We start from the raw sequence: 27355 nt of genomic DNA, 5'->3' as shown, positions 1-27355 counted from the left end.
ATAGCCTGAGATTCTCAGAGAGTATTCAGAGAAGTAGTGAAACCAGAAAACTGTCTCTCAAGAGAAATACATACACCTTCATTCAATATTTGCACAATGAAACCAAGCATGATCTCTGCAAAACACAGATACCATTCCACACCCCCACAGGGCCAGGGCTTCCAGTCCTGGTGTGCTCAAAGGACCTGTAGAATTAAACCTGAAGTTACCAAGTTGATAAGAAAACAAAGTACAACTCCAGAAGATTTAGGATGAAGAATGTCGTAACGGAAATGATCAGGTGTATCAGACACAAAGGCAGTGGTACCGTAAAATCTCCATTTGCTGATTATGGTAGAATTTAGTTAAGTATTATTGGCTTTCTTTGTGTTCCACACTGACACTAAAATACAGTAAAATACATTCAGATGGTGTTTGGAGAGATGACACAAAATAGTGTTCTAATCTAAAAATATATGCAATTTGTCAATTCTTCAGTAAATCCCTTCTAGAAATATATCTTACAAGCTTGATGTGACACACATTGCTACAGCTGAAACCAACAAAGGAATGTAAGAGACCACAATCACCAAATGCCTCTCATCCTCCACTCCATAATCACTTAGGATTAGGCTGAGCTGCTAAATACTGAAGATACCCTAAAAAACTAGTAAGATCTTCCCTACTTTAACAGGCCCCTCAATGCATTTCTGGGTCATAAATAAAGATTAATCTACCAACTTTGTATCACTTCTCAGTGATGGCTGCATCCACTTCTTTAGCTCAATGTAATGATTTAGTTCTAAAAAATACCCAGATGGTATGTGGACCAGCTTTCTATTGATTGTTGTTCATATATATCATTAAGGAGTTTTAAGACTTTCAAAATAACACGGGGAAAAACATCCATATTAAGTTTGTGCTGTCAGAAGAGAATTATTTCCATAGCTTGATGTTCAATATACAGTCTTTTCTTATTCAATAAGTTAAGGAAAAATGACACAAAAAATGTTGAAAATGCATTTCAAAGTCTGAAAGAATCAAAATTCAGAAAAGCTGCTAATTCAAAGACCAGAAAACTCAAAATAATGACGTAATCTATTTCTCCATTTGTTTAAGCATGTTTTAGAAAGGGAGGAATGATGCCTAATAACTGTCACTTTTATATTTCTTGAACACCTGGCAAAAGCTGTCAGCTGAGATTTTGATTTGGACAAGCAGAAAACAGGTTAGTGACCTGCATCCACCCAAATTTTCTGGATGCAATACTAGTTAAAAATGTAGACATAGAATTCCTTGGTATAGATACTTATGGCTCTTTCATATGAGAAACCTAATCCTTAGTATTTTTGTCTCTTTTCAAATATACTCAAAAAGAGAAGTGAAGAACAAAAAATGAAAATCAAAGCAAAATGTACTGGCTCAATTCAAGTTTTAATCAAATTTTTGTGCCCACTTTTTGAAAATATTTCTTAGCTGTAACACCTATCCCAGATCAAAAGTAACAGGCTTCACAGACAGAAAATCCAGCATAACAAAGATATTACATGAGGGAAGTGACCATATGAAGCATAAGAATAGAAAAGGAGCTCTCTGGAGCTGGAGTGCAAATGGTTCATGCTCTACACAAAGACACCAGCTCATGGTAGCACCCCTGAAATGACACTCTTGTGAGGAGCTGTGCTACACTGCAAACTCACTGCTTGCACACAGAAATATTTTCAAATGCACTTTTGAACATTTACTTGGGAAAAAGCCATTTAACACTTTTTCTCATGATTAACTATCAAATACAGGACTTTGTCCCAAAAGAGAATCTGCAGTGAAGACAAACTTTGAAAATAAACTAAGATGCCAACATTAACTATGAAAACCAGCAGAAGCAAAAACATCAACACAACCACTAACTTTAGTTTTGCATGCATCTGCTTAGCTTTTGAAAGAAGCAAAGTACCTAAGGGAAGGATTTCAAAATGTGCTAAAAATTGTAGAACCCCATATACCAATTGAAATCAGAGATTTAAGGAAGATTATTATGATATTTATATAGTGTTTTGTTAAAAGTCCTGTTGGACCTACAGGATTATATTTCCAGTCTTGGCTTCATCACAAATATATAGAAGCAAAGAATCATGTAACAATGCAGGTTGGAAGATACTTTTGGAATCATCCCACCCAAGCCCTTGTTCAAAGCAGAGTCACTTCTGAAGTTAGAGCAGGTTACTCAGGATCTTATCCAGCCAAGATTTTGGAAGCTCCAAGAGTGAGTATTCTGCATGCTCTGCAGGTAACTTCTTTCACCTCTGGCAGGTAATTCAAACAATCTGACGACCATCTGTAAACTGGAGTAAGGACACAATCTTACTTCAAACAATTTTACAGGAAAAATTCAGTACCTATGACATATACATAGATTAGATCTACATACACACATAATCAATGTGTCTAATTCTCATGCATTTGAATATCTCTCTACTAATATTTCAGAACTTGAAAACATAATTTGAAAAGGTCACAGATATCAAATACTTCTGTAAGACAATTTTGATTTAGAGATCCATTTTGGAATACCTTTGAATAGAACAATATTTAAAATTATATGAGAAACTGGAATCACCTGCTTTATGAAGCTCTACAATACATTCTCATTTTTTTTAAAAGGTTATAAAAGTTTCTTGAGAGGAACTGTCCATTACCTTGTTTTTACATAGCACACTGAAGAACAAGGTTTTCCACTTTCCTGTCTTATTTCCATTTTAGTTCAGGCCTTTTAGAGCTGCTATAAAACAAAATTGTAATAGTATCTTTTAATAAACCCATTCAGACTTTATAGGCAATTGTTTTTGCCATAGAGTGACCCTCCCTCAATTCAAGAACAGCTGCAGACTGCCAAGCAACAACTTCAGTCTAAAATATTTCCTGGTACATTTTCTGTAGATGAAGTTAATAGCCCTGAGTCATTGCCTCAGGCCATCAACCCTCTCAATCAGTCATTAATCCCCAGAAATTGCCCAGAGCCTCAATTGTTATTGCTTAAACAGACTAAATTAGGTCTTGAACAAACAGAGCAAATGAAGGTCAATGTCAGGAAACAAAATTCAGTAAAAATTAAAGAAAATTTTGGGAAGCATGTAATAGGTTTGGATCCGTTCAAGGGCTACAAGGACTTGATCACAAAGTCTTCTCTGGATACGGAGGAGAAGACCAGAAGAACAGGGAGTTTAACTTCAGTGGTATTTAGGTCAGATGCTTAATGCTATAAGCTCTCACTTCTGGCACAGGGTCTGGCCATAAAAGATGCCTGAAAAGTCAAAACACAGAAAACAAAATATAGTTGCATAATATTTTTAGTTATCTTGGGGCAGATGATGCATTTCAAACACACTCTGTCACAGAATTCTACAGATATCAGGAATACCTCTTTCTAGTCTTTCCAAAGAGAAAAAGTACTTGGGAGCTACCTTTATGACAAACTTTGTTTGTCCCCCCCCACCCCACACATACACAAAGGAAAGCATACTGCTCTTCAATGTTACAAACTATATATATGAATCCTTGTAAAATTTGTTTCCTTTTCCCTATTCATTCTTCAGCGCCATTAATTAGTCATTTCTACTGCCACTAAGCAATTATAATCAACATTTCCAACCAAGAAACAAGAGCATTACTTGCCAGCTGTCTTTAGTTTAGTTCATTTTTCCAGATGGCATAGGCAGCTGACCAGACCTGGCCTGTAGAGGACTCCTGCAAAGGTGACCTCCCACTTCTGCAAAACCAGTTGAGGCTGCACCACTAACACCATCTTCCCTCCCAGCTCCTGGGTAATTCATACATGAGTGGACACTGCAGCAGCATATGGGCTAGCGAGACTTAATGAACCAGAATCAGCTGAAACACAGTACAAATATTTAACAACAAGAAAGCAAAAGTGTAGCACAACATTCATAAGCCTAAACTAAACAAGACTTCCCTGGTTACAGATTATATTATATGCCTGTGCAGCTCTTACAGAGAGTAACAGAGTAGAACTTCAGCAACTCAGAAGCTGTGAATATTGATAATAAACTGGGGTTACAGAAGTAAAAAATACAACATGTATCATCTTCAGGAAATGTCAATGTCATCATTTTATAGACCATTAAGTAACCAGTGAAACATGCAGGTTAGATAATGCCAAATAATTGGGTGAGCAGGACTTAATGAGGCCTCAGGTTGGTCACTTCAGTCCATACAAAGAAACTAAAAGGACAAAGAGAACAGATTTTCACCCAAATTCAGTATTTCCCATTGCTTTGGAAATGCTGTGTGAGTGAACTTCCTTGATTTTGCATGGTCTCTCCTAGAACTCCTACATGTTGCTACTGTACCAATAAATTGGTATATTACACAAGTAGATCCACTGGCTTCTACTACAAGGTAAGCAAAGATTAGGCTGAAAGGTTTGTCATTTTATTTTAATCAATATATGATTTTTGTTAGTGATACCTACTTTCACAGTGTTTTAATGCAGCATAACAGCACGGGAACTGTGTGGGCATTGGTTACACACGATCCGTATTGCAAAAACCAGTTCTTGTTATCTTTTGTGAGCATCACAGACTGTGCTTGCCATGGAACTTGGCAGATAGGATACTTTTATCCTCATTTCCACTTTTGTCTCAGATAAATAATTGCAGCAAATGGAGACCCTTATGTACTTAACCCATTCTGCCAATATATCCCAAAATGTTTACTTCTTACTCAGCAATTTAGATCTCATAAAGGTCATATACTTTGTTTAAAATCTATCATTGTCTATTAGGTCTCTTATTAAGCTGGTATTATATACTGACTAATGCACAGACTCATAAAAATATATTAAAAACTACATATATATATATAGCAAAATATTTTAAACTCCTTTGACTCCCACCTTATTCTGGGCAACATGCTTATGACCAAAATTTGCAGCAGTTAAAATTAGCTTTTTTAATTTATCCAGTTGCAAATAAAGATTTATCAAGGTAATCACTTTTACTCTGCTACTACTGCTTGCTAATTCAGATTTTAGATCAATCTAAAAACATCTATGTTCCTGGAGAAAATGAATGGCATACTGAGTAAATGTAAGCCAAACACATATGATCAGCTCTTCATGTGCACCAAGGAAATAGGGATTAGCTGTTAAGTGCCATGTACAGCCTCTGTCCTTCAGCAGTGTCTGGATCAGTGTTAGCAAGCTGTAGTCAGAGCTAGCTACTATTTCGGGAAGCAGTCTCCCACATCAGCAAGAGCCACTATCCCAGCCCCTCCTGGCAGCATAAGGAAAACATCTGCCTGGGTTCCTTATAGAAGCCTTATGGAAAGCTTCCATCTGGAAGGCTGCTCCCTCACTCAGCAGTCACCCAGGAGACACAAGAGCTGCTGCTGGGAGACACAAGCATTCCCCTGTGGCTATGCAAGTGCAGGTATTGTTGTCATGGAAATCAAGGAGACCTTGCAAATTTTTTATTCAGGTATTATATACGTATATGTCACATACGTAAACCAAAACTGAAGGAATTCTATGAAACTGAGTATCTAAATTAATCCCTGAAGAAGCAATATGTACAATTTTGTAAGTGCTTACTCAAAACAAATGGCTTTGATCTTTCTCTTTTGTTTGAGCACAGATAAAAAGAGTAGCTGTTGATTTATTAAAATTGTGATAGAGGATCTCAGGCCTCTTGATTATATTATCTTGCAAAACTTTCTACCAGTTTGAGTCTCCACCATTTTACAGTTCTTCTATTCCAGATGCAGAAAATTCCTCAGACTGACAATCTCCAAATTAAAACAAATTAAAACAGGGCATTGTATCTATTTGCCCATTGGGATTTATATATCTCATTACTCAATATAGATAGCATGCAGATTACGAATAGCTAAAGTAAACCCGAACATCCACTTGTTTTTGTATTTACTAACTTCTCTTTGTTCAAACTCCTGATTAGCTAGAAGATTACATCACCTCTTCACTGCTGCATAGGAGAGAGACCAATTAGAATCCCACCTTACTATATTTATAGCAATTCCACTTAACATTTTAGCTACTTAGGATTAGGTTCTCAGCTCAACAGCATCTCATCATACTTCTAAGATATTTCTATCTTACAAAACTTCTGCTCAAACCTTTTACTTATATAGGAAACAAAAGCTTTTTCTTTCAAAATTACTGTCTGCTACATGCCTCTGTATTTTAAGCTTCAAAACCTGTTGGCTACAGACTCAAAACTGCATTTACTTGATGCTTTAAGGTTTTTTGATTAAGGTTGTGTTTTGATTTGGGTTGTTTTAACCAAGTAATTAATTGGTTGTAGTCAAGTTTTTAAAAAGAAAAGTGGTTCATCTACATTTTTTATAGATGCTCCTGCCAAGATTCTAAATGAGATGCTAGAAGTGTAGAAACTTTGAAAATCAGGACACCTAATTAGGCATAAAAATAAGATTTGGGAACTATATGTCATGCATTTCAGTTCTGAAATCCTGTAAACAAAATTCACTGCTATATCATCAAATCAATTTCATATCAAGGTTCTGCTCATTGTTAAGATTAAGATTTTTAGAAATATTTCTTTGAGAAGCATAAATGAGAGCAGTGGGGGAAAAAAAGCCCACAGAGTTTTAAATTTTTGATTAGACCCATGTGAGCTGCTCTCACTTCAAAGTTTTAGGATACGAATACTCAGAATTCTGCCTTAGCCTATTAGGTAAGGTTTCAAGTGACATCTCTCTACATTGAAAGGATACATATGCAGTGGATGTTGAAATTTATTGCTATTTCTTCATCTACACACACTATTTGAAATGCTTATGAATACAAGAAAGAATTTTGGATCCTTGAATATTTCTCCTCATCCTACTCAGACACTGTGGAATTGTAAGAAAAATAGAGACAGTTGGCGCTGTAGGTTTGGGTCTGCTTGCATGTTGGTTGATGACCTAATTCTTGATTTTTTCTCCCAAAATCTCATAGAAGCACTACCTTACCCCCAAGGAAAATGTCATTTGCTCTGCTGGATTTTTCATTTCCTTACCTTCCAACTATACTTGCACAACTAAAGAAATGCCCCAAATCTGGAAAGGGAAAAAAACCCCAGAAACCTATCTGCCAGCTCCCTAAGAGTAATTTTCTTCTTTTCTTTACCTTCTCTTCTTTCCAGTACTGGAAATAGTGGAAGTACAGCCTATAGCTGTAGCCAAGGACTCAATCATGGGAGCATAATTACAAGCTCCCAGTGTCATTTCCCGTTAAGATACATAATGAAACGTTTGTTTCAGTTGCCTACACTTTTCCCTATTCCTATACTAAGAAGTGGGATGTTAACAGAATAGTGAAGTAGCTTTATCCTCCTTCCGATACTTAGTGTTCATAATTAAATAGTTGTGGGAGGACAGAGACATTTGTCACGTATTTCAACGTTTAAGGATTCAGCAGCTTCCATTTACCCTTTCTGAGCACACAAGCATTGCCAGAAAACCTCCAATGAACTACTCTACATTAACTAGCAAAATGTGTGTAATTATCTAATAAACAGTCTGATGGATCATTTCAGATAATTTTCTTCTAAAACATTGCCCAGATCATCACAAAGTGCATATTATTATAAAACTGGTTCAACTTCATATATAGTACGTATCACTCTAAATATTTTGGCAGATTTTTACAGCAATATTAACAGAGATTAACAGCGTTAACAGCAGGTCCAAACACTGTACTTTTAGCAATCTGCTGAACTGTATACAATACAGCATGTGTTTCTACACAGCTTCACAAGTAAACTGGTTTGGAAGCTGCTGCTCTGCAAGTACCTGCTATTCAGGTGTTTATTTTTCCACAGTTCTGTTCCAAAGCCAGTAAAGTTGTATCCTTCCTGCAGCTAACCAAATTTAACTCATATTCTTTAGAATTAGATTAGCATGAGCTAAAAACAATTCTTAAGGAAAAAAAAATTTAAAAAAAGTAAAACTGTAGGATGGCTATGTTAAACATGCGACTTTCCTAACTAGTGTACCTGGTTAAAACTAAAAGGAAATTCTTTTACCAAGAAAGCTCTGTTTCATGAAAAATATTTAAGCATATTAATGTACTTTATTTTCCTACAATCTGACAACATACAAATTCCCCTGAACTGTAGCATACTTAAGTGTTGCTTTTAAATGGTCAGTGTGTCAGTACCTGCATGACCAAGAGCTTCTTAATTAAGATCAAGTAATAATGTCTCTGGGCCTTTTCCCTCTCAAATTATAAGACCCATTCCATTGTAGAAGCCAAATATCAATAATTATGAAATTTAAAAGAAAATTCTGCGTCTCTCAATTCTTTCACTATTCTAAATCCTACTAGCTATTTCAAGATGTTTCTACATAGAATAACTGACAAAAGGACCTAGACTAAGTGGTAATATTATTCATCACAAATATGTAGATATGATTTCAGAACTGTATTTCTAAGTCAGTTGTTGTGTATTAGGTCAGATAAGGAGCTCTCATAGTGAGTGTGGTAGCAGCACATTCCCTGATGATAACTACATCATCAGTAAGTACTGAAGAACAGATCTTCGTGAAAGAAATTTAATTTTACTATTGGGCCATGCTAAAGTGCCATGCTCTTTCTACACTCATGAAATAATGCTGCTGGGGGCTGAATTTGAACTGCATTTCTGGGACAATTCACAGCAGCTGAAAAATTTTGGAATATAGGGGAGATCCCTCCTGTGCCAGAAAGCACAAATCTTCTACACTGTCAACTGCTAATTGAGGTGCTGAGAATGGTGCCTGTCCTCAGTTGGACAAGGCTGAGCAACTTCTTTCAACTGGAACTGGCTTCATCTCCTTAAAAATAGTCGCCAGGTTCACAGTCTTGATCTGTCCCCTGAGAGCAGGAAGATCCTGGCTACAAGTGATCTGCACAAGGCACATAGTCCATTGCTAAATTTCCAATAATGGGGCTAAGTTACCACTACAGAGCCCTCAGAAAAGATTCCAGTGAAAATAATTGGACATGAATGTCAACATCACCTTTCCTTCTTTAACTATCCATGGTGGTGTATTTGTGAGTGAATCAATTAAGGGGATTATGAACTTTTACTATATAGTATCTTCAGAGAGTTGTAACAGAAGCAGCCAGGCAAGCAGAATAATGTGTACTACTTGAGACACAACAGAGGAGTTAATTAAAAAGATTTCTTGATGAAGGGCAGAACTAGCAGCTGGACAGAAGACTTCTATTGTCCTATAATTTCCTATTGCCTAATCATTGCTGGGGGAAGAAAAATTAAAATCCTTTAGAAGACTGGAAACGAAGCTCATGTTTCACAGATTGGCCAAGAAACAACAAGATTCACTAAGCTGTTGTTTCTTTGCACACACTTCCAAGTGAGTAGAGGATCAGCACAAAGTACTTTGGCAACAGAAGCAGGGAGGGTGGGGAGAATTTCACCAGTAATGCCAGCCTTGGGATACAAAAGTGCATTTAAACCATCATCCTCCTGAAGGGGAAAACACTGCAGCAAATAAAGAACAATTAAAAATAAATAAAGAAAACAAGTAAGTTTGCAAAATATTTTCTGAAATGTGATTGTGTGCTTCATAACCATTTTCATCACAGAAATGTTTTCATCTTCACATCAATAGCATGAAATAAAACCATTCTTTCATGGTTAAACCATGTCTAATAACATAATTTCTTTGCACTGATCTAATTAGTAGACGATACAGCACTTCTCAAACAACATTAGAGAAGTTGTATTGCAGCACCCTACATCCAGATCAGGCCCAGGGGATGCAAGGGTCTGTGCTGTAATCCTTCTACAGTCCTTGCCATCAGCTCCTCACCACCTATAACCTTGGTGCTCAGCTGCCTAACAAAGTCAGGGCCTGCCTTTGACTAAACACAGCTGCCTCATCTTAGCTCAGACTGCTTTTCACTTTTGAGTTGTATGTGCACCAGCTAAAGATGCCCAAATATACCAACCCAAAAGTGAAAAAAAAGTTCTCCTAACAAGAAAAAAGAGGAGAGCAAGAGAAGCTTACTACACCAGCAAATGCGACATTATTGTTCTGGACACTTACTTTACTAACAATCAGAATCATTATCAAACATAATTATTCCTCCTACCAAGGCAAGATAAGAACTGTGCCAGGCAGACAAAAGTCACTTCAGTGGTCCCAGGCAAGCTGGTGCAAATTATACCTCTGGCTATAGATCACCTTCAGTGGTGTTTTTTTAAACTTTTTTTTTTTAATTAAAAAATTCCAATATAACAAAGATACCTATTCAACTTAATTTCTTGAAAAACCTGTGAATCACTGTTGAAACAAAAAAGATTTCTCAGATACTTTTTCTTTCATGACCTGGCTTCAGAAATACTATGAAACAGGACTGCCATCTCTACCTCCTGCCTTTAGCCTTCATTATAAAAAAAACAAAAGCGACTCTCTGATGAGCCATTTAGCAATGTGAATGTGCTGAGAACAAATACCCACTGCGAAGTAAAAATCAAGAGAACAGATTTTGGCCTAAAAAAAAAAATCAGCACAAGAGTCAGCAATTTTTACACCTGAGAGGAAAATTAATGGATCCTCTGATAAAAAGACTTAAGGAAACCTGAGTTTTAATCAGAGGCTTGTTTCACATAATTTCTTCAGTTCTTTTTTTCTGAGGAAGGAGGAGCTGTAAGAAGCCATTGGCCTATTACAAGCTGTAGGAATACCAAATCCATTATGTTGATTGGTAAAGGCCAATAGTAAATTGTTAATTAAGATCAACATAATTTTTCTAATGTTTTACTCTTGGGATTATCAATGTCCACAATGTCCTCAAATGCCTTTTTTGCCAAAATTAATAAATTATAGGATTCACCAGGCAGCATCTAACAATATTCAGAAATATCATTATACAAAATTATGTCTGAAGTGCTGTTCAGCAATGCAAAACTTAAAGCATTTTGTCTGTCTAATGTGCTACCCTGTAGATAGAAGCTAGGCCTTTGTCAGTTACCATGTAAGTATGAAGCAAATTTTAATTGTCCATGCCACATTTATTGTTCAGCATCTTCTTCCTAAATGCTTTTGAAAACCATAATAACTCTTCTGTTATCATTGAATCAGAGAATTATAGACTCTTAGAATCATTTACCTTTGAGAAGGCCTTTTAGGTCATCAAATCAAACTGGAATCTCCACCAAACCATTTTCCTAAGCACCAAACCTATGTGTATTTATGGCCAAGCCATGAGCAGCCAGTTTCTCTGGGAGAATGCTGTGGGAAATGTGTCAATGGCTTTTACTAATGTCCAGGTAGACAACATCCACAAGCTTTCCCTCATCCACTGAGTCACCCTGTCACAGAAGGTGATCAAGCAGGACCTGCCTTCCATAAACACATGCTGGGCCAAATCACCTGTTTGCCACGTATGCACTGCATGATGCCACTCAAGATTATCTTGTCCATGACCTTCCTCAGCACCAAGTACAGGCCTGCAGTTCTCTGGTCCTTGTGCCTTTGCTGCCTCATGAATCTCCATCCACTGAGACAGCAAACCCAAGGACTTTGCTAGCACACTGTCCCCCAAACTTTGGCCTGCTGCCCACACGCACTCCTCTAGTGAGCCTTGTTTTATCCTTTTTCTCCCTCAAATATCTTTTAAAGATCTTCCAAAGAACTCTGCTAACTCCTAAGCTAGTGAGACAGTAGTACCCCACCTGTCACCTGCAGGCTTGTGTTGCGGTGCGCCATTTGGTTTGGTTTTTCTCCTATGTTGTATGGTCTGTTCCCAAGTTGCACCCCCAAGTTATGTACAGAATGGTTTGTTCCCTTCCCGCCTCTAGCCCCTGTCCGTTACCCTAAACCCCTCCCAAGTTCCAGAACCTACCCTGTCTGTAACCCTAAACCCGTCCCATGGAGCTGCCAGTTTCCCTTTGCCCTGCCCTTGTTCTAGTATGTTCTGTGTTAATCATCCCACCCTGGTAATATGATCTGCTCAGTTGTATGTATCCCCACCTATGTTTCCCCCTATTGGTTTACCTGATAGAAAGCCCAACCCATTGTTACGCCCCCCTTGTTTGTTCTGATGGGTGTAGGGTTTGTATCTCCCATGGGGGAGGTCCCCTATTTAAGTTGCTGCACAGCCGTGTTCTGTGCCTCTGTGGTTCTCCCTCCCCGGTCCTAGTTCCCTTCCCAATAAACCTGTTCCCTGAACTACAAAAGGTCTCCTCCGCTACTCTTTACTCAGCTCACGACATGGAGCTGAAGCCATAGCTCACTCAGAGCTATACTCCTGTTCTGGATTCCGCGAGATTCCGGAAAGGAGCCACTCTCGGCGCGGGCTCACCTGGGAGCTAGCTGGGTGCCCTTTGGGAGTGGGCAGGCTTGGTGTTGCATAAACTGACCCATGATAAAAAGCCCCAAAATTCTGCCTGTGACAACAGACTCAGAGCCAGGTATTGATCTGCTGGCTCTTCCTGTTTTCTCCATCCTCCACTGCACCTGGAAGGAGAGGACACCATTTGCTCTCCTGATCCCTCATCTAGTTGTCCCAAGACCCTAACGTCTCTCTTGTTTTCCCTCAGACTAATGTTTTACCTACTTATGGAGGGGAGATAGAGACAGACAGGGCAGTTAACATTCCTATAGAGCCTCAGCCCATCGGTTGCATACCTAAGAACACAAACCAAGTATCCCAAAGTCCCCTTTTTTGTCTTTCTTACAAAACAGAAAATTATGGCTAAACTATAGAAATCATGACCTCAAATTATCACAGAAAAGAGCCATGTTCTCAACAGTGGAGTGTGGTTTAAGACAATTCTTTCTTTTCATTCTTTCTTTTCTTTGAAAAGTTGGGCTTATGTTACTGGTTATGCGTCTGTTTTCTTCCTTAGCCATAGTAGACATAAATAATTATTTTTTCAGAGGAAAGTACATATGCTAGTGCCAACCTTACTCCAGTTACTAGGGCAACAAGGAGAACATACTCACAAAATGCATGAGCCAGATGAAATCAGCTCCTGTTTATGCATGAGTTGTGACGATCAGCATAGGCAAAGAATTTAAAAACAGATGACTGGCACTAGGCTATTAAACAGACAGCATTAATTTTACTCTTTCTTCTCCTGTATGCACTTGTATTTCACTTGCATTCTTTTGACTTCCTAGCAGAAAATTGTTCTAGCTTAAGTATGGAAGTTATTGTCATTCCTTCCTTCGGATTCAGGCATCCAAATAAATGAAACTTCAACAGTACTTAGCATCAAGCAGTTTCCAGTCTCCAAGGCTAATAGAACTGCTAGGATTAAAGTGATAAGAACAGGCTTAACTATCGGGAATAATGTAGGCAAAATATCATGTCATTTTTATGTGAAGCAATTAGATAGTGAAAAAATAATATCAAGCCTTACATTGAACTAACCCAGGCTATAGCATCATATCAAACCTTTATTAAACTAATCTTTGGAAAACAATTCTCAGACGTTCATTCATTCTATCAATAACTTTAGTCACAGCAGTTGCAGTTCTGCTGTAAACAACTTGCTAATTGTATTTCTCAATCTTTATGATGAGAGACATACTAATGGATTTAAGCATGTAATTAAGCATGTCAGAAGAGTCCCTCACAAGAAACAAAAGCTCACTAACAAGTTCCTCTCTCCAGCTAAATCATAGTCATCCCACATACACATACACAGCCACTTTGCTTCTTCCTGAGAGCTTGCATAGGAGAGGAGCAAAATCCATTGTCAGTACAAACATGCAGTAGAGAAATGCTCCATCATCTGCAAGATCAAGTGCTTGCATAATGGAAACAGTACTTTAATTTGACAGCATACAAGAAATCATACATTCGTTATGATTTCTACAAGTGTCCCTGTAAATCAGTGGTCTGTAATCACTAATTTGTTGTATATGCTGATTTTGGCATAACTCCCAACACATGATAAGACAACATTTAAATCAAGATTAATGTAGAAAGTTACAGCAATATCTTCCAAAGATATCTCGGCTTAACAAATTGCCTAAATTCACAATACTTGTATTTTATTTGTATACATTTCGTTTTTAAAGTATTATGCAATTTATGGGAGCACAGTGAGCATTTCATTGTATATATAAAGTAATTCTTAAATGTTCTTCATAAACACATCAGATCCTCCAAGTGCTTTCAGTAAATTATATATGTATAATTATCTGATTTATTTTTGAAACTGTTATTGGATAAGTAACATGTCTACGATTCATATGACATAAAATTAATAAAGCTAATAATAAAACACTCTGTTAATCAGAACCAAAAGTTCATCCTTGTATTTTCATAAAACCATATTAAATCTGAACTGGAACACCACTGTATCAAGAATGCTATGAAACACTGCTGCCATCTACACAAATTAACATTGAAGACATTTGGAATCTGTTTCCCTTTCATTTTGCAGTTATATTTTAGGCAGCAGCTTTAGGAACCTTGCTGCTGGGATAATTATTCAGTTTATTGAATTTTCTAATTATTTTTTCCTTTTTGTGTATCTTTTCTCAAAGGAACACCTTCTTCTATGGTTCTCTAGCAAAAGTTAATTCTGTAAATTCAATAAAACAAAGCATTTTTGAAAACTATGATAAACATCCAGGAGACTGTTTTAAATAGTATTAAGAACAATTCTGCTTAAGCATAAGAAAAAACTCTTAGGAAGACTCATTTCCACTCACCTATATTTTCACTCACTATATAACTTCCTGAATACATCATAGATATATTCTGTATATTCTAAAATTTTACATTTGTCTCTGGTAAAAATAATTCTCTCCACAAAAAAATTGTAACTCTCCTGCCCAACCAACCTATGAAAAGCTAACCGTCATTTAAAAAAGTCACTAAAGAAATAGCTCATATAGTGCTTGACTACAGCCAGTTTTTCTGTGTCAGCAGAAGTCTGTCTTAGTTCATACAAATATTCCCTTTTTATGGTAAATATACTTATATTTGGTGAATATGTTTACTTCCAGAAAGTCAAAAACATCAGTGCAAGCTTAGCATAATTCCCCAGTATCCAATTCAGTGACACTCAGGAGGACTGAGAAGCAGTCTGTCAGCCCAAGATTTTTTCAGTTTTTTCCACTCATGAGCCACCAGAAACTGCAACTTTAAATTATATTGACACAACAGTAAAACCAGAATTTTACACTCACTAATGACTTCTGCTGTTCCTTTAAAGCTACCCCCACTACTATGGAAGCCCAGGAGCCTGGCAGGGGTATAGCAACCAATCACCTTGGAAATCAGGACCTTAGGCTCCTGGGTCACCTCGCTACTTGTGGCAAAGAAATATGTTTAGAAGGCTTCTCCCCCAGAGTCCTTTGCTTTGTTATGTAGATGAGTCCAAGTTATGTCATCCCTTAAATCCTCCCCAGTTCCAGAATGTTGTTTCCTGTTCTCCCATTGGCTTCCCTGTTTCCGTTTTTCTACCCCCACGTCCCTGTTGGTTGTTGCCACTTTCCCTGCCTTAGAACCACCCCCGAGCCCTTACACTATTAGCCTTTAGTCCCATGCTCTGCCCCTTCACACCCCATATTTAAACCCCCTCCCACCTTTGTGGACACACACATTTAGAGAGCTAGGGAATTACAGCTTGGACATTCTTTTCAGGCCTGGATTTCTCCTGACTGTCAGGTCCATTCCCAGGCTGGTAAGCTGACTACAGCTTCAGGTAGGGAGGAAGTCTCCCAAGGTGATAATATGGTGAAAAACAGAGTGGAATTCATAATAAAGATTAACACCTGGTGTCTTTCCCGTGGAATACATCCTGAGGTACTGTCCCATGGATGTTCTTCCCAATTGTCCAATGAGCTACTGTCCTGCCCTAGCTCCATGTAACATACTTTAAATACGGGCTGTCTGTACAATAAAGTTGGCCTTTTTTCCCTAAAGAGGTCCATGTGTGTTGCTGTCCTTTCTCTCTCTTTTTAGTGCAGTGACCACACACCTTTATCCAGTGTCTTTGTCCCTGGACCCTTCAACAATAAAGACCCTCATTGGAATACCACACAAAGGCCCTTCCCATTATTTCTCCTGACGGCTCAATATCTCCATCTCAAACATGTGTGAGTGCCTGCCTGCTGTCTGTCTGCTCACCTGATTACCCCTAAGTCAGAGACGACTTTGGGAACAGTGATGGCTGCAGTTTGCCAGGGCCCGCATCACTGCACCCTACTACTTCTCATTACCCACTGTCTCGTTCAAACCCTTTTCTTCAATAGTCCTTATCACCTCATGTGGTCAGCCTGCTGTCAAAGGCTATATCCCAAATGGGAACTGGCAGTCGCCTTCCCAAGGCACAGAGTACCAGCACCACGGCCACAGAGTATCTCAAGTTGCCTCCTGTGTACACATACCGTGCTCAGAGCTCTTCTCAGAAAGAACTTGGCCCTTGCAACCCTAAGGGGAATTGACAGGTAGATAAACATCCAAGTTCTTTTAGTAATATAAATGAAGACTAGGGAGTTGCAAAAGTTAAAATTTGAGTCATAGGTCCTACAGTGATTCACTGCGTTAAAGTATTTGACATCAAATACTTCAAGTAATCATGGTGAGTAACATTCTACACAAGCTCCCAAAGACATATTTTTCAAAGGCTGTTACTACTACACTAGAGCTAGAGATTACCTTTCCACTCCTTCTTCTTGACCTCAGTACCATGCTCATGCACTCTGTATTCTGGTGAGAGCTAGAAATTATACCAGCTCCAGTTATATTCAGATTTTCTTTCCACCAGAGAAACCACATACTCAGCAGCACAAAGTACCATATTTTACTGCTTGCAGCTGCAGTAATACTGGACAGACATTTCAATTATTTGACTACTCCAGAGCAATACCTGAAGATTATTATACCAATAATGTGAATTTTGTTTTTAATTTATATGCAACTGATGCACTGGAAGCTAATTTTCAGGGAAAACAAATAGAATAATTCTATATTTAATAATATTTACTTCTCACTTTAAATAAATAATCATTTTTAGGTGGATTCCTAATAAAAATTTATTATATTTCATTATTTTTACTCAAGGATTCCATTAAAATAACATGGAAATGGTCTAAGCCATTGCAATGTCTAAGCCTAAGCATATTAATGAGCAGGATAGGGGAAGTTTGAGGAAGAATGTTTAGCACAGGTGAGAAATTCCATTGGTTGTAGGGACTTGAATAAGAGGAACCAGCCCCTTTCTTTCTTCAACAGAAAATAATTAAGACTGTTTAAAACAAAGAACAGGTAACAAAGTGAGGGAAGGGAAAATTAACTAAGAATAGATACAGAAGAATTTTTAGCAGGAAAAAAAGGAAGGAAAGCAAGCAAGTACCCAGAACAGTAATGAAAATCTCACACAGTAACTGTGAGAGAATTGCAAAGATTAAATAGAGGTGAAATAGAAAAATAGGCTTTAATCCATCCAGTTCATTGTGAATTGGGAGACTTTTTTTTTTCCCTTGCCCTTTCAACCTCTTTTATTTTCTTCAACTTTTAACATCTCCTTCACTGTTCTTTAGTCTAAAAAACCAAGTTTTCCTGTTTTTCCACGTAAGTAATTATTGCTGCTCTCCTCTGCAGTATTTCAAAGTAGTCTTTTTTTTTTTTTTTTTTTTCGAAAATTGAGTTTGCCAAAACCCCTGGGAACACGGCTTCTTTTGCTTTCTCCTAGAAATGACTCACACCTCTGACCTACTGAGTCTTGAAGAAAATGTCAAGGTGTGCCTCACTCTGGTACACAAACAGTGGATCCATTTTGCCGAGCATTACATGGACAAATATGTTATTCATTTCCTTGTTGGTAAGCCCTGCCTCACCTTGGGGGAGAGATGGCAGGAAAGCACAGCCAAAGGACATTCAAAGGGGATAGGGTGGTTGAAACCTTTCTCCTGTTTTCTTTAGACTCTCTCACAAATTTTCTCTGAAAGTTTCATTAAAAACAGAATCTAGTTTTGTAATCAATTAAGTGCTTTCATCACATTATATGCTAGGTATAAATATTTCATAGAACAACAGTTTTTGACTATTTATTTGCACCCTATTGTTCTTGATGATTTAGACACATGCGGACTAAAACATAATCCTGTAAACTTAATCTGTTTTCTGCTGTACTGAAGATTAACTATATTACATTTTAATTACAGCAAGAAAATAGACATAAAATGAAAAGTCTGTAAAAAAAACATAGGCTTAAATTATTCTTTTATTCTTATTACTGCTTTAAAATATGTATCATCAGGAGGCTGAATCCTACTCTAGGTACCACCTTCAGCACCTCTAACCAGCCAGACCAGATTCTTTATGGATCATTTTTCTTACCTGTGCAGTGGAACTGTATTCCCCAGCCACCCTCAAAGAGCACCTGAGATACAGAGATAAAGTATGTACTTGCTACAATGACAATAAAGTAAAATACCTACCACAGCCCTAATTGAAAAACGAGAAAGTAAAGGCATGCCATTGTGAAGCCTATGTTTCCTGTGTTTCTTTGTGAAACTCTTCCAGCTGTTTCTAAGCATGCACCTGTAGCCTTTACACATAACATAGGCTGACATGAAAAAGCGTACACTCAAATCAATACTGCTGTGTTTATACAAGTCCAGAGATAGTTTTAAATCACAACTACCGAAAAAGGTGGCTTTTTTTATTCTTTCCAAAATCTTCCTAAATTGTAAGGAAAAAAAACCTCACACACGTTTTAATAAGTTCTCCAAAGTCTGTGATGGATACATTAAGAAAACCAATAAAATTTTGAGTAATTTAATTAATATTTTGAGCTACTATCACTGTACAATTATTGGGAAATATTACCCCTCGAAAATGGACTCAATCAGGATAACAGTAGCCTATGCCTTCCATGCAAGTGTAATAGAGGATATACAGGTGATTCTACACATCTATTTTTATGTTCCTCTATTTTATATTCCTTTTTATGTGTGTGTGTGAGAAAATTTGTGTTTTATCAATGGTTTATTACATTAATAGTTATAACGAGCAGAAAGATATGGCATTAGCTATGAAAAGTTTGAGTTTACTGTCAGTCAGATAGTTAGGACTCTGTATAATTCCTTGAATAGAGCAATAGCACAGGATTTTTGATCAAGCTCTTTGCAGGATTTTTCAAGTTGTAACTTGCATGAAAAGATCCTCCATTACAGAGTTTCACTAAGGCTACCTGATTACTCTGGGTGACATATAAGGGCTATAAAGCATCTTCCTGTGCATGCCAGCTACAAATAGTTATCAGAGCAAGTGATGAGCTGAGTGATTTCAGCACAAGAAAGAAATAAAGGTACTAGACCAGATCCAGTGTGAAAAGTAAATCATTAACAGAGGCATTTTTGGTAGGTGTTTCATTCTGTGACTAACTGAATTCTGATTCTTAAAATCAACATAGAGGGTGTCGTGCTAATGACTCTGTTTACTTACATTATAATCACACTTATTCAATACATGGTTAATGACTAAGCCCACAGTAAATCTATAAAGCCCAAGGACAAAAGGTACCAAGAGGTGTTCTGCTTCATTGTTACTTTGGTTGGTATCAGTTTGACTGGATGGCTTCTCACAAATCTCCAAAATAGAGCAAGGTTTAACTATAAAAATTGTATTTACTTTTCTTTTAGTCTAGGAAAGCTACTATTCCATCTCAACACAACTTGAAGACTCATATCAAAATGTATTGTGGAGATTATGTGAGTATAATTATTTGTTCTCTGAAATCTTCCAAAACTTTTCATTCTCTTGAGTTCTCATCACATGTGTTGAGATCCATTTTGCTCCACTGGTAGAAATTAATCTTAGATGAAGATAATTTATTTGTGATTTGCGTCTAATCCTGGTGTTAATTATTATATATATATCACAATCCTGGTGTTACTTATTACATATATCAATATACATATGTGTATATATATTTCCATGTCTGAAACGAAGACTGGGATATAAAGAATTACCAGTTCCTGTCTCATAATTTTAGATCTTTCAAGAAAAAAACCTCAAACTTCCTTGTGAGATCCTTTAGGTGGGTTTTCTATAGTTGCACTTTGCTGCTAAACAAGAAACTAAATTACGTACTATCACCTAACCGTATTAAAGAAAAAAAATGTGCATTTTTCAGAAGATACCTGTTTTCTGGCACTATTTTTGGCACTATAATTTGACAAGACCATCTGTAGCTACAAAAAGTAACTGAATAGCTTTATCATTTATAAATGTTTGGTTTTGTTCATAGTGTGAAAAATATTTTAAAGAAAAAAAATGCTACCTCTACAAGAGCCACAACCCACAAAAAATTATTCATTATTGTTCCCCATCAAAAAGCTATACAATAGATTAAATGGCTTCACTAGTGCTCTTTGAGAAAAAACGTTTAAAGTGAAATTTTAGATCTCTATTCTGGAAACTATTGGAGTTACTATTTCATGACCAAAAAATATGAAATTTCTCTCTGTACCTGGCATACTGATCATTATGTTCTCTAAGGATTTCTTTCAATTATTATTGGTATGAATGATGATTTGTTCCTTTCAAAGGCTTTTTACAAGGCACATTCCCAACAAACTTACAAACCAATATGGAATTTTCTAAAGGATAAATATTTTTCTCTTTCTTATTTTAATAGGAAGTATAATTGGCTAATTATTCCAATCTTGCCAGTAAAGTATTTCTTCTGATAAAATTATATTGCATATATTTGCTTTTCTAAAGTGATTGCTATTAGTATAGGATTAGTATATTTGGTTTTCTGCAATTTGAGATCTTGCATCCTTTACTAGACAGTTAAGAACTTAAAAGAGATATTCTTCTTAGTTTCTTTTTTTCTCTTTTAGTTACAGTCATTCTGTAATGTATTCCTGATAATTTAGGGGAGACAGAAAGAATAACTTAAGAAAGCAGTAAATCTGTTTCATTTGGAGAAGTCAAGAAATACAGTTTCTTTTCTTCTATTGATTTATTGCAGCCAATTATATTTAAATAATTGACACTGCATCTGCATATAGTATGTTGTCTGATATTAATGGTAGTACCTTAAAAAATAAATTACAGAAGAAATTCTTTAAAGTCATTACAATTGGCAATTATGATATTTGCAATAATAATGTAGTATTTTGAGAGAATTATAAAGAAAATCTAATAGATAAGACAATTTTTAACTGTAGAAGATGTTTAGAACTGTATGTAGGCTTAAATAATACTTAACTATTGCATATTAGTCAGCCTGATGAACTACTTGAGCAAAGAGAACACAAGTTTCTAATTCTGATACACTGAATTACATCAAAATAACCCAAAATAAATGGTTTAAAAACGATCTCTTTATTCCCTCTTCTTCTAAATATAAAAAGGCATACTGATAAACCCTTTAGTTTTTCATCATCACAGAAACAAGCGCGCATAGAAGCAACCTTAGACAATGGGAAGCACATTAGTCCCAGGAAAGACAGGAAAACTTGATTACAGTCTTTCTCAAGTATTGGGATGGATTCACAGGTTAGGTAAATTTTAAATATTTATTCCAATTTTCATGTGTTAAGGAATAGAAGGGGTGAGAATATAGGTATTTTTATGAACTAGATCACTGGATCCTAGGAACAGAATTACCTGCCGAGGCATCCAGACAGAATAGGGACATGTAAGGCAGAGCAGCATGTAAACATTCTCCCCTGGATGCTGCTGGTATTTCTACATAAAGTTAGTCATGGAGCAGTGGCAGTTTTCTCTGAAGAGACTCAGCAACAAAATAGCAGAAAAATCATTCTAGCAAATCTCAGTCAAGAAAACAGGGTTTGTACAGGACAGAATGGTGACACTGGCACATTAATTTCTTCTCTACTCTTCTTAAACACAATTCTAGATTGAGAAAAAATCTTAGCAGTACTTTTTGGACTTAAGAAATATTTTTCAAGGAATCCCAGAACATTGAATATACCATTAATTCAGAAGCATAAGAAAAGTGAAAAATGAAAAAAAAAATCAGTATTACTTTCAAAATGTGCTTGTTCTTTAAGATGATCTTCTTTATATTCTATGCTACCCATATTAGTAATTACATACATTATCTGCGAACAATCAGATAGGATGGAGTCCCTCAAAATCGAGATGTACAAACTGTTAACAGCAGCGGCCCTGCCAGATTCAGCAATGCCAGGCATATCAGACATTACATACGAAAATGGTTCCCTAACAAGAACCACACATAAAGCACAGGTAAAACTACCAGAAATTAGGCAAAATTACATCTATGACCTCTCTGAAATACATACACAGGGAGAGACTGAAGGCTTTGGAGAAAGAATTTTCTATATTTAGAAGTATCTCTTCCACTACCATATCATATATTATTGAAATTAAATGTAACACATACAGTAAACTCACAGCAAACCATAATACTCATGAAATTTTTATTTAATAAAGTTGCACACAAAGGATATCTTTGCAAAAGTATAGCTAGCTCATAGCATGTGGTTAGCTAATAAAGAAAGCATTTTATTTTAGTAAATATTCCCTATGGGAAATATTCAGACTAAGGAGTTTGACTTCAATTGTTTGTTATCAGCAGAATTACTTACTGAACAAATACTATTAGAAGGTTGTTCATACTTCAGAATGCTTTTTCCATCACAAGACTGAATTGCCTGAAGTTTACACATCATAATTTGATAAAAGCAGCCTCACCTTTTACTGATACCTTTGTTGAACTGCTTGTGACTTCGGTCAGAAAAAGCTGTTACTTTCTTGCTCTTGCACAGAAGGAAGGTAAATTCCAAGTATCACTTCCCAGAACCATTATAAATATTTCAATCCCTTTCCAATTTTTTTCATTGTTTTAATTCATTCCACCAACACCACATAAACCTCTTCTGTCTGCTAACTTATTTTGGAATCAGTTCCTTACAGAAGAGTTAGAAGAACATGTGGAAACACAGAAAAATATATATAAGTGCTCACCTGGGCCACCTCTGTGGAGACAGATCTGTGATTTTGAACATGAGGGTATCTTGAGAGCAGAAAGAACAAATAGCTTAATGTCAAAAATCACTGAATCACCTCTGGAGATTTACTGGCCTTATCTTTAAGTGCTTTGAGTTTGTGAGAGAAAAAGCAAAATATTTTTTATTTTTTCCTTCTGAAAAACAGATATCCCCTTCACTAGGATGCTGCAGAGGAAAGACAGTATGAAAACCATTTTTCCATATTCACATAGAGCAGTTTGTCTAAACCAACGCACAAAAAGGCCAAATTGCTCTTAGAAATTACTTTCCTCTGATGCTTTTTGAAGGCATTTTCTTTGTAATGCAGAAAAGTCTGCCATGCTGAATCCTAAGCTCTCAATGAGAGCTCCACTAAAGTGATGAATATGTCATGAGGGATGCTAGAATCCAGATACCAAAATTAAATTGTGGGATTCTTCATATACTTTCAGTGACTAAACCAGACATCTCCCCCATTTTCTTCAGAAAATTTGGCTCTATTTGTGCGTATTTGTCAATCCACCTATTCCTAGCAGTAACTTTGAACTTTATTGTGAATTTCAATCATATTAGTCAAGGAATGCAATCTCTATTGAAGTTTCGTGAAAACACGAAACTGTTCAGTGGGGGTGAGGGAACCAAATTCTACTACCAGTCAAAAAAATACAGCAGTTGAAACTCAACAGTCATTTATTCCATTAGCCTAGCATTAACCAAATTATACATCCAAACTTTGGACTCAGTCATGGACAAACCATATTTTACTCAGCCAGTGGTTGTCTCAGAAAGGACCCCATGGCTTGTGAATGTAGACGAAACAAGGAGAGGAAATTAACTGTAAATAAGTAGAAAAACAGACAAAAGAATCAGGGGTGGGGGAGGGAACCACTTGTTTTTATCTGCAGTGTTCACAGAACAAGTTGACACCCAGAGCAAGTTTCTTTATCACTCAATCCCACATTACTAAGACTAATGGTTGCTTGATAATGTTTACTTATTTTCAATTTTTATTGGGGAAATTCCTGTTAATTTCTTTATTTGAAAATAATTATAGTATTATTAGATTGAATAGAGAGTTGGTAGGCAATTCACCCCAGCCTTTGCTCACTAAGGGAAGGAACCAAAGCTCCCTGAAATCAATAAAAATACTTCCATTGATGTTATATATGAAATTAGGATAAGGTTCTCATAGTAAGAATGTTAAGCAGTCCAAAAATGTCCCTCCTTTTCTCAACTTACAGAAGGATTTCTTTTATTTTGTCATAATTTGTTTTACTTGTGTGGGTTGGAAAGCATTGTATTTAAAGAAACGATATTCAGTGTGCATAAACTCTTCTTCTGACATCACCAAGACAACCACAATGCAATTTTCACTTCTGTAGATTTAACTTTGCCACAAAGAGCAATTTCTGTTCATCCCTGTAGTGAACCATCTTAAGACGTGCAGAAGATCATGAGATCATACTGGTAATTTTCCTACGCATTCCAGAGTTTAGGGAAGCAAAAGATGTTGAAAAGTAAAACAGAAATGGCCATAGACTCAAAACTGGTCATTCTGATGTCAGAGTCTAGTACTCTCTCACTAGGTTCTTTCAGAGATTTCATTCATAGAAGCTGTAAAGTATAATATCAAGTTAAATAATTTTACACAGACTTTTCTAAAGGACTAATACAAAATGTACTGAAAACAACACAGATGTAATATGGATGAGATCTGCACTACTGCCTTTCATTACATGCTCTCTGCTGCAGGGCTGGGCATCATAGGGAAGGAATTTAGGGGTTTAAGTCAGCTCAAGCCATTTGCTTTTTTCCAATTACTTTGCTACCTTTTTAGTATTTATAATCTATGTAGGGCTTAGACAGGTATTCACGCCCCTCAAGCTGATCAGGCCAAGTCAGGAGGACATTCACACTGGTGTATGTCAGGTGTAAACATTTATACCATAAGTTCATCCTCTCAAATGTTGATAGCTACACTCAGTCTACTTTGAGCTGAGCTAAAATAAGCTTTCTTTGCAACAGCTCTAGTCAGCAACATTCTGCATTTTTCCCTGAACTCCATGGGCACACTGTACCTGCTCAGCTCCACCGAGTATTCTGTTACAGGGGTCAGTCACAGCTGACTTAGTGGAAAAGACTGAAGTGAGATAGCAGTGCATGTAACTACACTCAGGTGTTTAATCAATCTTAAAAAATGCCCCGCTTCAAAACAGGGCAGTAGAAATTCTTTAGCCAAAAATAACAGAAAGAAACAATCTATTCATATATAGTTGCCTGTCCCCTGATCAAAATTCAGCCTGTTGTAATTTCATTCAGTTACCAAATGCCTCTACTGCTCTGCTCCCTCAGTTTGTGTAGTGATGAACATTGTTGCTAGCTAGACATTTCCTAGGCATGCTTAGGCAGGGCAAGCCTATGTAATTTTGGAGGAAACATGATTTTACACCTTGGGCCCTAGGTTCTTGAAGCAGAACCCTAGCTTTCCTACTATAACGTTGTTTTGATGTATTTCCTCAATTTCTTGAGGTATTTTGAGCAAAAAATATTGTAAGCACAGATGCTTCTAAAGTATGACAAGATTGTAACAAATCTTTGCAAAACAAAATGCCTGCCCCAACGTTCAAGTTTATATCTCAGTACAGGAGATTATTATAAGTCTTGCTCAACAACTTAAAACTATACCACCTTTCCTTCTCCCCAGAACACTACACCAAAGAGCATTAGAGTGGTCATTTGCTCATAAAAATAAACCTCTTGAATTTTTGCATTACTTGACAAGCAAGGTTTTCCTTCTCACCTGCTGTGTAGCAACTTGTTGCCACAGGACAGGAAGTGCTGCTGTCCCAAATTCAGGTTCACTACCTGGTGTGCAAACACCAATTCACACGTATGAAGTATTTATATTTTTTAATTCTAGCTTGCACAAGGTAATGAGCTATATGGTAACCCACAAAGGACCAGCTGCCTAATCATCAGAACTTTACGGAGTTAATACATTTCAAGAAAGAAAGATATTGCATACACTGGTTATAAATGGCATAACTTTTTTGTTAATTAGTAGTCAACCCCTACTTGCTAGCTGTCCCTTTTGCCTCTCATGGTTCTTAGTCCATGAATACTGTTCTTACCTCCATTTGAGTCTGGGGTCTGTGCTGGGTAGGCAGTCAATGAGTTGGTTGTCATGAACTCCCACTGCCAGAATTACCTTTCCTCCAGTTACTGCTCAGTTCTGCTGACTTCACTCCTGGCGTCTCTTGTCCTGATGCGCCATTCATTCTAGGATTATCTGCCCTTTTCCTTAAAATAAAAGATTACTCAAGCATGCAAGATTAACAATGACATTGCCTAATCATAACTGTCCAGCTCTAGCTATTAACAACTAAAAAAAATAAATTTACTAGTTTGGTTTAAGTCTTGAGGTGCTCAGATCTTGAGGGGCTTCATATCAGTGCCCCCTGCCATCACAGCACTAAGGACCCATCATCTGATAGCTCTGCGGATAGTCTGCACAGCACTTACTTCAGAGGGATACAAATAACACTGTTCATCCTAGAATCAATTCCAGGTACCACTGAACTGTCTACAGTAAATTTCCTTGGGGTTTGCCTTCCATGGCAAATATTGCATAGCACTATCACAAAAAAAAACCAAACCAACAACTCACAGCAAGTAGTAGGCAATTGCTATGTAACCACATTGAATTCAGACATCAAATTATCACCGTCCAGCTCTAAAGATTTGGCCCAGACCTGCCAGAGCCCATATTTCAAAAATTCAATGAAAACAAGTGAAAATAAGTTTAATAAGTAATAAGCACCTTAACATTTTGAAATTAAGTATAAAAAATAATGCTTTTGTGGGCTAGTCAAAGACAAAAACTATGAAAGAGATTTCAGAAAAAAACTGACACAGGTTGTGATGGAATAAATCTTCCTAAAGGTAGCTCATGCAAAAACTGTAAAGTAGCAAAGTACTTTCTTCAAGGTACACAACATTGCACCAAATCTGTGAGCTATGCCAGTGGTAAGAACCACTAGTTAAGCAAAAATTCCTTCCAAGGACCCATGTATGCTGTAAATCTTGGGTCTCAGTTCAGAGAACTGATTGGCAGAATGCAGAATTTGTGGAAAAACCCCTCTGAAAATCCACATACGAGGTACACTGAAAATCTTTATAAAAATGTCTTCTGTGAGATGGATTATGAAGTTAAGTACAATGTGCACACTATAGGAACATTTTAATCAAATTTATTTTATTCACTTTTACTCAAAAAGAAGTTATATTCTACCATATCTTCTAAAAAATTTTACCTGAACCTTCATTTTTAATCTGGCTCTACTTAAAAGCATCATGTTTTAGATCC

The 27355-nt window shown here is 36.8% G+C and overlaps 1 long non-coding RNA gene across 2 annotated transcripts; it reads right to left on the bottom strand.

The window, feature by feature from the left end:
- Positions 1–1394: 1394 nt before the first annotated feature.
- LOC148223950 (uncharacterized) lies at positions 1395–26998 on the bottom strand. Of its 2 annotated transcripts, XR_015803168.1 has the most exons (4): positions 26121–26998; positions 22967–23015; positions 2676–3867; positions 1395–2321 (listed from the first exon to the last, which is right to left on the bottom strand). It is a non-coding gene; the product is annotated as an uncharacterized LOC148223950 (long non-coding RNA). The 2 variants fall into 2 exon arrangements; XR_015803169.1 differs by lacking the exons at positions 22967–23015; positions 26121–26998 and having other exon boundaries at positions 2676–4641.
- Positions 26999–27355: the final 357 nt, after the last annotated feature.

This window comes from Sturnus vulgaris, chromosome 4 (genome assembly GCF_052056855.1).
Source record: "Sturnus vulgaris isolate bStuVul1 chromosome 4, bStuVul1.hap1, whole genome shotgun sequence".
NCBI classification, from domain to species: domain Eukaryota; kingdom Metazoa; phylum Chordata; class Aves; order Passeriformes; family Sturnidae; genus Sturnus; species Sturnus vulgaris.
This window is presented reverse-complemented; position numbering and strand designations above follow the sequence as displayed.